This window comes from Alligator mississippiensis, chromosome 4 (assembly GCF_030867095.1).
Source record: "Alligator mississippiensis isolate rAllMis1 chromosome 4, rAllMis1, whole genome shotgun sequence".
NCBI classification, from domain to species: domain Eukaryota; kingdom Metazoa; phylum Chordata; order Crocodylia; family Alligatoridae; genus Alligator; species Alligator mississippiensis.
In genome coordinates, this window is record NC_081827.1 from 4189297 (window position 1) to 4201338 (window position 12042).

General features: G+C 48.5%; 1 long non-coding RNA gene across 2 annotated transcripts in view; it reads left to right on the top strand.

The window, feature by feature from the left end:
* The first annotated feature begins 7193 nt into the window (after nucleotides 1-7193).
* The window catches only part of LOC106739265 (uncharacterized), a 44500-nt gene continuing 39651 nt past the window's right edge, over nucleotides 7194-12042 (top strand). Inside the window, exon 1 of one of the 2 annotated variants that reach the window (XR_009461458.1) lies at nucleotides 7194-7256. This is a non-coding gene — a long non-coding RNA (uncharacterized LOC106739265). The remainder of the gene's footprint in view (nucleotides 7257-12042) is intronic. The other variant, XR_009461457.1, reaches the window with a different exon arrangement.

Consider the following 12042-nt stretch of genomic DNA (forward strand, 5'->3'; position numbering starts at 1 on the left):
TGCCCACCCACAGTGCTCCCTACATCTTTCTCAGATCCTTCCTTGCTCCTTGATAAGTGCCTTCATTTGGCTGCATGAACATGCATAGTATAGGTGATCACTCTGTATGTCCAGTTTTCAGACAGTTTAAATATCCGTACTAAAATACTATGAACACGGGTCTCAGAACATGGGGACTTGCTTTCATGGCAACACTGCTTTTTTTTTTTTAAATATACCAGGAAGTGTGCTCCTGCCAAGTCTTGCTAGATTTTTCTTCTCTGGGGATCAGCTCCACCCTCCCTTTACTCTCCTGCCACGACTCGCTGTTACTTGGTTCTAAAGAAAGGGGGAGGCTGACTCACAGGTTCCCAGGCAGGCTTCAGGCTCACCACCCATAGGATGATGAGGTGTTGCCTTAAGGGCAAAAATGCATGCTCCTACCTTCCCTTGACATGCCCCATGCCTCACAGATGGTTTTATAAATGTCTCTTTATGTTGGGGGTCTCAGCTGCTGGGGGCTTGCCGTCTCTCTCTAGCTAGGCCTGTCAGTCAAAACTCACTAATTGGGGCATGACTTTGAGACTCTAGCTCTCTAACTCACTCAGGCTCAAGGCCCTCCGTTCCATTCTGTCCACAACACCAGGCCTACTGGCCCTTCTACACTGTGCACCCCTGTGGCACCAGACTGTTGGGGTTTCAGCCCCCTTCAGCTTTGCCCCTCTTTCTGTAGCTAGGGCCTTTCGCTTAAGCCCACCCACTAGGACCTGGCTTCAAAGCTCCTATCTTGCCTTCAAGCGACTTTGGGCTCATGGCCCTAGTGCGGCACCCCTAGTGCAGCAGGGCTTCTCGAGCCCTCTATTATGGCACCCCTTGGTGCTAATGAGGCCTCCTCCACACCTACAGCCTCAGCCACAAACCACCGGCATTTTTAACATCAAATGTTAACCATAGGCTCCTATGGCCATATAATGAAAATAATAATAAAGAAATAAGAGAGGCATAGTGCCCGCTTACTTTGTGTGATCATGATTCTGTCTCACAGCATGGTATATTCTTCCCAAAGAGGCTGCAGAGGCTGTACCACAATCATCAGGAGTCCTCCTCTCTGCTCCCCCTCTGGTCTTCTCCACTTGCAGTTTATATGGTTCTGGCCTTCACCTTCCCGTCACCTGGCCAGCAGGCAGGGCTCAATCCTTAACCCCTACTCAACTGGCCAGCCATGCCCAGAAGGTTCTGGATTTAAAGGGACCACCCTGTTTCTTGGTAACAGGGCTAGGGTTCTCAGTTACAGAGTTACATGACTAGGAGCAGCTAATAGACAGCAGAATTGCAGAAGAAAGGCTAACTTGATTAGAGGGTTGTTAACACCTGTGGAATAAAGTGTTTAGAAGGAATTGGGGTGGCAACCCCAGCACCCGTGCCAGAGTGTCAGGCCATTTTCCTTGGTGTGCCACAGCCAGCCTTGCGTCTGGGCAGCTTCCGCCAGCCACGGAGTCTGATCTGGTCGCAGCAGGTGACTGGGAGGCTTCAGGCCTGATGCATGCAGCCTGGGCTCTGTGGCAGGCAACAGCTGCCCAGAGCCTGGGCTGGCTGTGACAGGCAGCCAAGAGACTGCAAACCACTGCACCAGGCTCTGGAGCCCTCACTGGGCTCCATGGCTGTGGCAGGTGCCTGCATGCCTCAGGGCTCCTGGCTTGGGGCAGCACAACCCTGGCCTCTCCCTCGCCATCCGCCCAGAGAAGTACGTGCGTCCACCACCAGCAGTGAGGATCAGGCCACTTGTAGCTCCCCCACCATCTGCCTCTACCACGCCAAGTTGAGGCATGGGTGGAGGTTGGGGTGTTTTTGGCACTGGCCAAAAATGTTGCTGATCCCTGTTATAGGTACTCTATGAGTACCTGTAGCAAGTTGGGCTCTGTATAAAATGCAAGCTCATTTAAGATGGAGGAGGTGATGCTAGCTACTCCTTTATTTATACAATAGATCAGGGGTTTTCAACCTTTTTTAATAAGTGTACTCCGGCAGCTGCACACAGAGGTCGGGGGTGGCGCACGGCCGGTCACAAAGCAGCAGCAGCACAGGGTGGTGGGTTGCTGTGGCGACCACTATATGCGAGCTCCCCCACACCTCCTTCCCACGTCCGACCAACCAGGTGGCACCTGTGCGACTCACAGAGTGGCACCACTACCTTCGCCCCTCCCGGCCCTGCTCCTGGGAGTCGTTGGCGTGGGGTGGTGGGTGGCAGCACTCTATCCCTGCCCACCCGTGCATAACCCTTAGGGCCTTCTCCAGTACACCCAGGGGTGTGCGTACCCCTGGTTGACAAACCCTGCAATAGAGCATTAGTTAAGGCTGAAGTATTTAGTCATGATGGTCCAAGAAAAGTGAGAGTGGCAAAGGTTTCTGGTGGTATCCTTTATTGAACCAACCATATAGTTGAGAGAGTTGTTGGAAAAGCTTTGGGGCATGAAGGTGTCTCTTATTTAATGTTCATAAGATTTCCCAGGGTGTAAAATCCCTCTCCGCTTCTTTTCAATACAGCATGTAATGGGAAATTCCCTCCATCTCCCCACAAATACATAGATCCTGAATGCAGTGAAGCCAGAGTGGTTCTGCATTGTAGGACTAGACCATAGACACACTACAGGGACGTGCAATGAAGCTATTTTAGACCAAGCAAAATATTGTTCTGTGTTTGGAGACAAAGCTTACATACATTTTAAAAACAGATTCAGCAAACGGGACATTTGAGGTTGAAAGGAGGACTCATCAAGGTATAATTCACCTTTCCATCTCGTATATGTTCACACAGAATTGTCCCCCAGAATGAACCCATCTGAGCAAGTCATAGAAAATGTATTCATTTTGTGCTTTTACCCTTTGTCACTTTGGCATACATCAGAAATGCCGTCACATCTGTGAGGTTTATCAGTTACCTGCAGTGTCATGCATGCAATGCTTTCTTATTCATTACTAATCATTTTAATTGTATTTTACTTGCTAAACACCAGCTGCATGCTTGGCACCATGCTATAGACACATACTAAAAGAGTCCAAGAGACCATAAAATCAAGACTATTTAGGCTGAAATCTCTTCAACACACTTTGTTTCTATTGCACGATGGGACTGTAACTCTGGATGTTGGCTCTAGGTCTGATCACACTCCTACATATAAATCATTTATATGAAGAACAAGTACTCTGGGCAATCTAAAGTAGGAGTTAGTGTCTCTTCCCATCATGTAGTATTTCCCCTTTCTCCCTTTGCAAACCTTACAGGAGAAGGACATCTTTAGCAGGATATTCATAGATATAAGGCCAGAGATGACCACTGGATCACCTAGTCTGATCTGTACACTTCTGGACTTCCCTGAATTAATTCCTGTTCGAATGAGAACATATTTCTTTTAGGAAAACACCTACATTTTAAGCTAAAAAAGTCCATTCCTGGATAATCTACCACAACTTTGGGTAAATTGTTGCAAAGATAATTATGCAAATTTTTTTTTTTATATATCTTGGTGTAAGGGATCAGCTGCTTTCCCTTTGCCTCTGGGCTGGGCTGGGCAGGTGCCCTGTGGGTCTTCACATCCCAAGGCCCTGGCAGGACCCTTGTTTGGGCTTCTCCAGCCTCAGGAGCAGCCCCAGGGATCCAAGCAAAATTTAAAAATGTTTAAAGGAGAAAAATAGACTCCCTCTAGATGTGGTGCAAGCACCTACTCTGGATCCCTTTAGGAAACACTTGGGTGCTTCTCCTGCTGAGGTGATTTGACCCCTGCTGACTTCCTGTCCCTTGGGCAGGGGGATCTTGCGAGGTCCCTTCCAACCCTAATGTCCATGAAATCTATGAAAATGTGGGAAGCTGCAGCGTTTCCCTTGCAGGCTGGCAGAGATCCAGGCTGCTTGGGGCTCCTCCCCTGCCTCCATGCACTGGGGGAGAGGGGCACTGGCTGGCCATTGATGTTTACAAATGGATCCTGGTACAAAAAAGGTTGAGAACCATTAAATACTTCTATAAAACCCGCATCTCAGCTTGGTACAAGGGAGGGAAGCGAAATGCACGGGGTGGGACAATCCATCCATAGTTTAAGAGCGATTGGGACTCGTAGTAGAGGTGATATCTTTTATTAGACCAACAAGATTTTCTGCAAAAAAAAAGGTCTTTCATTGCAAGCTTTCAGGCACAAACACCCTTCATCAGGCATTGGAGAAAAGATTGTAATAGTTCTCCTGGGTAGAAATGAGATTTCATATTTCATAGGATTTCACAGGGGAGTCAATAGATTTAATAGTTTAAGAACGGTTATTTTCATATCAGCATTTATGCATGGCACAAATGTTGCCGTTGACTCTCCCCTCCCTTCCCGTGGACAGCACTTATTTAAGTGGCTGATGACATGAGGTTAAAGTTTCCAAGAGCTTTGGTTATTTATCAAGCGCCATTTGTAGGTTTGGCCACAGAGCAGTGGTTGAGAAAAGTCAGCTCCTGCCCACAAAGAGTGCGTCTGTCTGGGTGCTTGCGTGCTGTTTCTCCCGGGATGTCTGGCCCAAGCGCTGAAGGTGATGTACATCACCACACCAAGGCTCCTGGTGGCGCCGGGTGAACTTTTAGTATCGAGCTCGCCTTCGCCAGAGATAATGATAATAATAATTTTTAAATTACCATTTTCGGGCCCCCTTTCTGTCTGGGTCCTGGGTGGCTGCCCAGTTTGCCCATGCCTGTGTCTGGCCCTGGTGATGCAAGAGCTGTGTAACCGTGGGTGTGTTGCACTAGGTGCATACAGAGTGGGAAGCTGACCTGTGAATCGGCCCCTGAGACACTAAGAGAAAGTCTGTCCCAGATGAAAATGTGTGCTAGAAGAGATCAGTTAACCTCCCAGATGTCAACTTTATCTTTCAGAAGTTCGGAAGAGTGGGTCAGTTGGTGACCTGTCACCAGTGTCATCTTGCCAAAATTTATTTGCAAAAACGAACAATTACAAAGGTCAGAATTCAACAGGTTGATTCTCGTGCGATCCTGTTGTCACAGATTGACATTTCTTAACTCCGTGCCACTAATTATTGCTTCATTTTTGGTGGTGAACCACACCATAATTTGTTAGGCGGCTTTGTGGATTTGACTGCCGTCGATTGTATACGTACTGTTAGTGGTTTGTGGCTTAATTATCATGATTCAGTAATGGCATATTATAGCCTCAGGGAGATAAATGACTTCCTATTGATTTTAACAATGTTACGGGGTCCTTGGGTCTTACTGCCCCCCCCATTCTCTTAGTAATAACTTTCATATATTGTCTCATGTCCTATCTGTGCAGCTGTATAAAACAAGACTGATGAGAAAAGGCTGAAAGAACTAATGTTATTTAGTCTGGAGAAGAAAAGACTGAAGGGAGATTTGATGACTAAATCTTCAAATCCCTGAAGGGCAATTATAGAGAGGATGGAGATGGGCTTTTTCCTGTGGCTGTCGAGGACAGGACCAGGACCCATGACCCCAAGCTGCAGCGGAGGAAATTTAGGCTGGAGATGAGGAGGAACTTTCTGACGCTGAGGGTGGCCAGGCACTGGAAATGGCACCTGGAGAAATTGTGGCATCTCCATTGCTGAAACCTTTCCACGTTGGGTTGGATGGTTTAGTCAGGGATGATCCTGCCTGGAGCAAGGGCTGAACAAGATGAGGTCCTTTCCAGCCCTACTTTCCTATGATTCATGCCTGATGGCACAACGTTGTGACTATGACAGCACGCGCGGTACATGGCAGGCATCTGACCTAGCACTTTGATCTAGCGCAGCAGGGCTGAACCCCTGGCCCTGCAGAGCCCCGTCACCAGCCCATCACGCTGCCTGCGGTGCAAATATTGGGCAGCGGAGCAGCGGCGATGGCATTAATTGCCACTCCTCCTCTGCCACCAAATTCCCGGAGCTGTGGGGAGCCTGGCGAGCTGGATGAAGTGACCCCATGCACTAGGTTGGGTGCGTGGGGCTGGAGCAGCATGGGGCTGGATCCCAGCACAGGGCCTGATTTGGGCATGTGGGCACCATTGCAGGTGCATGGGACTGGGCTGAGGTGACGCAGGGCCTGATCTGGGCACATGGGAGCAGACTGAGGCAGCGCAGGCCCCAATCCAGGACTTCGGGATCGATTTGGCTGTGTGGGGCCTAGGGCGGCCATTCACCCGGTTTTATGTAGGATGGTCCGGTTTTCTGCTGCTCTCTATTGATACGACACCTAGACGCCTTCATCTCCTCTGTTTTTCTCTTGAAAACCTTTCAACCCATAACTGAACTTCAATTGTTTATCTTCATTCGTCAACCTATTTGTCATTTATATTCAGTGGTTCACCTATTTGTCATTTAATTAATCCTGTGTTTGTCTTGGTCCTGCGAATGCCAATGAAGATCCGGTCTGTCATGCTTCCTAATGACGTCCTAACGTTACGGCTATTGCTTGCCGCTGGTCAATGTTTGTCTTCAAAATCAGCCAGCCATCACCCTTCCTTCAACACGCCCAAGCGGAAGATGTCCTTCAGCTCAGAAAGGTTGAAAAAACACGATCACTTGGCACTAAACGCGACTGTGCTCTATTCTTGAGGCGCCTCGATTGACGCCCTAGCGGGGCCTGATCCGTGCGGGATCCATCCCGGACGGGCCTCCTGCCATTCGTGCAGCGCTGGGGCCGGAGAGTTGCATATCACGCTTCAAACATGTGTTTCTGACAGGATGTCACAATTTGGCATTTTGATCATCCGCGGGCTCGCTTCAAACGCAAGGTGTTTCTGACAAGATGTCACGATTTGGCATTTCGATGTCACGGGACGCACGCTCTCCGATGGCCGAGGCGGACCGCGCATGGCGAGGTATTTATTGCACGGGCGCGACGTGTCAGGCATGTGGGGGATGGATTTGAGAGGGGAATAGTGCCACACAGTGGGGTGCCATCACGATTAACTGACCTCAAGGCACGGCAGCACAATGTGCCACGCCTCGCAGCATGACGTCAGGGTGACGCCATGATGTCGCTGTGGGTGTGACAGGATGTAACGGTCACGGCTCCTGCTTTCCCGCCCTTTCTAACGGTCACGCCCCCTCGATTCCTCAGTTTAGCCCCCCCTTCGCGCATGCGCAGCGCAGAGACGACGCCTCTCGGGGGTGTGGGGGGGGCGGAGCCGCAGCTGGAGGAGAACTCGGCGTCTGATTGGGCGGGGCGGGTGGTACTACTTCCGGTGGCGGGCGGAAGTCGGGCGGCAGAGGTGCTGGAGGCGGCGGCGGGAAAGGTAATGGGCTCCTAGCGGTCATGATGGAGAGGTCTTTTTTCTTCCCCTCCTACTCCGTGCTCGGGTCATGGGAGTTATTAAGAACATAGTGGTCCGTCATTAACGGCTCGTTAGCTAATTACCAGCGTAAGTGAGGCCGGAGACCGCTTTTTTGGGGGGCTGGCCGGGGACCAGGCTGCTCGGGGCTCCCCAGCCTCCAGCACCGGGGTGAGGGGCGCTGGCTCGGCGCGGGCCTCGATGTCTTACAAATGGGGCCTGGTACGAAAACGGTTGAGAACCATGAAATACTTGTATAAAACCCGCAGGTTTTAATTTAATGGACAGTTAAATACTTAATTTTTTTTTAACAAGGGGGGGAAAGTGAAATGCATGGGGAGGGACAATCCATCCAGAATTTAAGGGCAATCGGGACTTGTAGTAGAGGTGATATCTTTTATTACACCAACAAGATTCTTCTTCTTATTATTAATTTAATTTTTTTTTGCAAAAAAAAAAAAAAAAAATTTCATTGCGAGTTTTCAGGCACCCTTCATCGGGCATTGGAGAAAAGATTGTAAAAGTTTTTCTGGGTAGAAGAGAAAGTTCATATTTCGTGGGGTTTCACAGGGGAGTCAATAAATTAAATACTTTAAGAGCAGTTATTTTCGTATCGGTGTTTATACGTGGCACAAATGTTGCTGTTGACTCTTCCCCTCCCTTGCCGTGGAGGGCACTTAAATAAGTGGCTGACAACACAAGGGTAAAGTTGCCAAGAGCTTTGGTTATTAATAAAATGTCATTTGTAGGTTTGGCCTCAGAGCAGTGGTTGAGAAAAGCCAGCTCTTGCCCACAAAAAGTGCGTCCGTCCGGGTGCTTGCGTGCTGTTGCTCCCGGGATGTCTGGCCCAAATGCCGACAGTGATGTACCGCTCCGTACCTAGGCTCCTGGCGGCCCTGGGTGAACTTTTAGTATCAAGCCCCTCTTCGCCAGAAATAATGATGATAATAATTTCACTTTCAGGCCCCCTTCTGTCCGGGTCCTGGGTGGCTGCCCAGTTTGCCCATGCCTGTATCTGGCCCTGGTGATGCAAGAGCTCTGTAACTGTGGGTGTGTTGCACTAGGCACATCCAGAGTGGGAAGCTGACCTGTGAATCGGCCCCTGAGACGCCAAGGGGAAGTCTGCCCCTGGAAAAAAAAAATCTGCTTGCACAATACAAGTCGGGACTTCTTATTGCTCCCTACAGCTGAACAGAAGAAGATGGCAGCCTTTCAGGCTCTCCCACTCTTTTGTGTAGGTGAATAGACTATTTCTCAGGCAGCCTGAATTGCTGCAGTGAACTTCTTACCAGCTACTTGTATTGGTGCTTAATAAAATTAGGCAAGCTTAGGGACTGAAGCTGGTTAATGCTCTTTTAAGTTCCTTTAAATGATTTTCCCTGATGTTTCACTGATGTGTCATGTCCCCAAGGGTCCGTGAGCTGATGTATAAACTACATCGTGAAATAGAAGGTGAATTGTGAAATTGTCATCCGTATAAAGCAGGCATTTGGCTGCAGCAGCTGGTTTTCTACGCTTCTCACAATTTCCATGCCTCTTGTGGAGGGTTTGTTCCACACAATTCTGCTGGCCGACCCCAGACATCCCCAATGATCCTTGTCAAAACGTTGAGCTTTTGAAATGGAAACATTTTCCAAACCAAAAATCTTCTTTTAATTGACTGGAAGGGTCATTTGAGCTGCACTGAACATTTCTTGTCCTCTGCTGCCAGCTGAGTATGCAGCGGTCCTGACTTGTAGCCAGAATTGCTGTGTGATTTTTATGTTAATGTGATAAGGCAGATCTTCAGGGCACTGGGTAATATTGTTGTGGCTGTGCCATCAGGATCATTATCAGTATAATTAAAGACTAAGTTGAGTACAGCTTCAGGGTGTTATTTGCCTTGTGTGCTAGAGAAGATCAGATAGACTCCCAGGTGTCAACTTTGTCTTTCAGAAGTTTGGAAGAGTGTGTCATTTGGTGACAGGTCACCAATATGTCTTTTGCCAAAATTTATTTGCAAAAATGAACAATTACAAAGGTCAGAATTCAGGGAATGGATTCTCGTGCAATCGTGTTGTCACAAATTGATGTTTCTAAGCTCCATGACGCTAATCATTGCTTTTTTTTGGTGGTGAACCACACCATAATTTGTTAGGTGGCTTTGTGGACTGGACTGCTGTTGATTGAATAGTACTATTAATGGTTTGTGGCTTAACTATCATGATTCAGTGACGCCATATTATAGCCTCAGCTAGATAAATGACTACCTATTGGTTTGTTACAAAGTCCTTGAGTTTTGCTTTTTTTCCCCTGTTCTCTTAGTAATAACTCTGAATAAGAGTGCATCTTGTTATTTCCTTGCCATGCTGCATTAGAACAAGATGTCTTATAGTGAGCATTTTATTTGAATCCTGGGACCATGATTATGTACGGTGGAAACAACTACTATGGAATGAACATGGACTTAAATCACAGGTTAGGAGCCAGTTAACAGAACTCTGATTCTGAACATGTTTAGGATCCAGACCCAGCATGGATAAAACTGTGGCATATAGTGGTGCATCATACGAGAAGACAAGTCAGACATGTGCCTGTCTTTTAGGATTTGTTTTAACAGTTACTTTTTGCCGTGTGACCAGGATCCGTTTTCTTGAGTCATGACCAGTGTTGAGTTTGGCAGGTACTACTTTCTCCTTGATGTAGTCTGTATTAAGATGTACCAAAATGTATTAGTTTTTTTTAAGCATCCTGAGTGCTTGTCCACAGGGCATTGCTAAAGCAATAGGAGTTGATGCCCTGACTCTTCAACAGCCCCCCTGTTTACCTCTGCACCCCCTACCCCTGTGTACCAGGCAGGCTTTGTGTGCAGGCCAGGCCAGCACTCGCTAACTGCAAGAGAGAGTGCATTTGTGCACAAGCAAAACTGCAAACCCCAGCACCACCCCCCAACCAACAGCACCCGATATATTTGCACAAAGTGAAGGGATTTAATTCCAAGCAAAATGTCATGTCATATTGTTGGACAGCATTTAGATGTGAGGTGATGGACACTACTACATAGGTGTGTTTACATGTGCATTTGATGTGGGACCAGTTTCCTTGCAAGTAAACTACTCATGAGTAAGTACTCCCAGGTAGGCATTTACATGTGCAGGGATGTGGGAACAGATTTGCTGCTTACGGCAGCAAACTGCTTCTACTTCCTGGGGCTCTGCAATGGGCCCCTGCAGCTACCAGGAGCAGTTAGAGGCTCTCGCCACAGCTGCCTGCAGCCAGAGGCGATCTTTAAAAGCCAAGTGGGCTCCCTGCTCCCTGGCCAACTGTTTCTGGCCAGGAGCAGCATGCAGAGCATGGGGGCAGCACATGGCAGCTCTTGTGCCAGAGCCTCTGACTCCCTGCGCCATGGCTGCTCCTGCTCTTGTTTCCGGCAGTGACGCCCATGTCCCAGCCACCTGCAGAGGTTTCAGGATTGAGAGTATTGTTGGGGGTAGAAAGGTTTATTGACTTAACCAAAACACAACTATGCGTAGTAACAAGACCAACAATGACAGACGAGAACAATTCACGTCGACAATTTATCGACAGTCCCCTCTGATGGCTGATATACAACAAGTTTCTCTTTCCACAAAGCTCAGCAAAGTCAGGCGTCTGTCCATCTTCCCCCCCCCCCCCCCCCCCCCCCCCATCAGCGCTGTCCAAGAGGTACCGGGAAGGACCCTGGTATTCAGTCCTTGGGCTCCTTGAGATCCACAGGCCCACTGTTCTAGGTCAACAGCTAACTAATCCTTTTCACAGAGCTGTATCTTCCTTCTGAATGATTTCCGAACATTTAGCTAATTTATAGCTTCTGAACGGTACTGATAATGTACAGCCACTCAGATTCATTTTACTTCAACTGTCCTTAGACTGACCAATAGAAGTTCATGCCTTGCATTCCTTTGATAAGGTTAATTTTAACTATGCCACAGGGTCTTACTATTTCAAGGCTTTGCTAAATTTACTAGGCCTTACCTTACTACATCTTAAACTTTAATTAGGCTTTTAGCAACAACATATAGCTTAATATTTAAACAAATACAGAAAAAACACTTGGTCTAATCTTCATAGAGCCTTCAGCAAGCTTCTTTATCACACAGACATAATTTCAGCTGTCACAGACCAGTGCTCCAGGCTCCTGCTGGCCACCGCGCTGGTCCTGCTGGTCTGCGGCACTGGCCAACAGGTGCCTAGGCCTGACCCACACCCTGGTGAAGTGCACCTTCGACGGTCTCAAGGGATGCTGGTGCATCCTCACTGCCTGCCTAACTTCACCGAAGACAACATCCCCTGGGTCGTCATTGCAGCTTGCATGCTGCAAAACATCCACAAGACCCAGGGGAAGCTCTTCCACAAAGCCTGGGTGGAGTTGGCTCAGCAGGCAGGGGATGCCTGGCAGCAGGAGCACCAGCTGCAATGGCAGCAACAGCAGTGGGCTCTCCGTGGTGAGGTGAGCCACACACCTGCTGCTGGGTGCAAGAAGCTCTGGCCAACCACCTCCTCTTGCACTCCCTACAGTAGCCAGCCTGGACAGATGTCCATGGACCTCTCCCACCCCTAACCCTAGCACTACACTCACTGCAGCCGGTTCTCAGGAAAACACTTGATTGCCCTCACAACAAAGAGACCTCCCTTTTCCCCCCCTCCCTCCTCTAAAGAGCCCCTCCACTATCCACCCTACCCACCAACAATTAAACACCCTCTTCCCCATGCAAACTATTACAATGTGGTT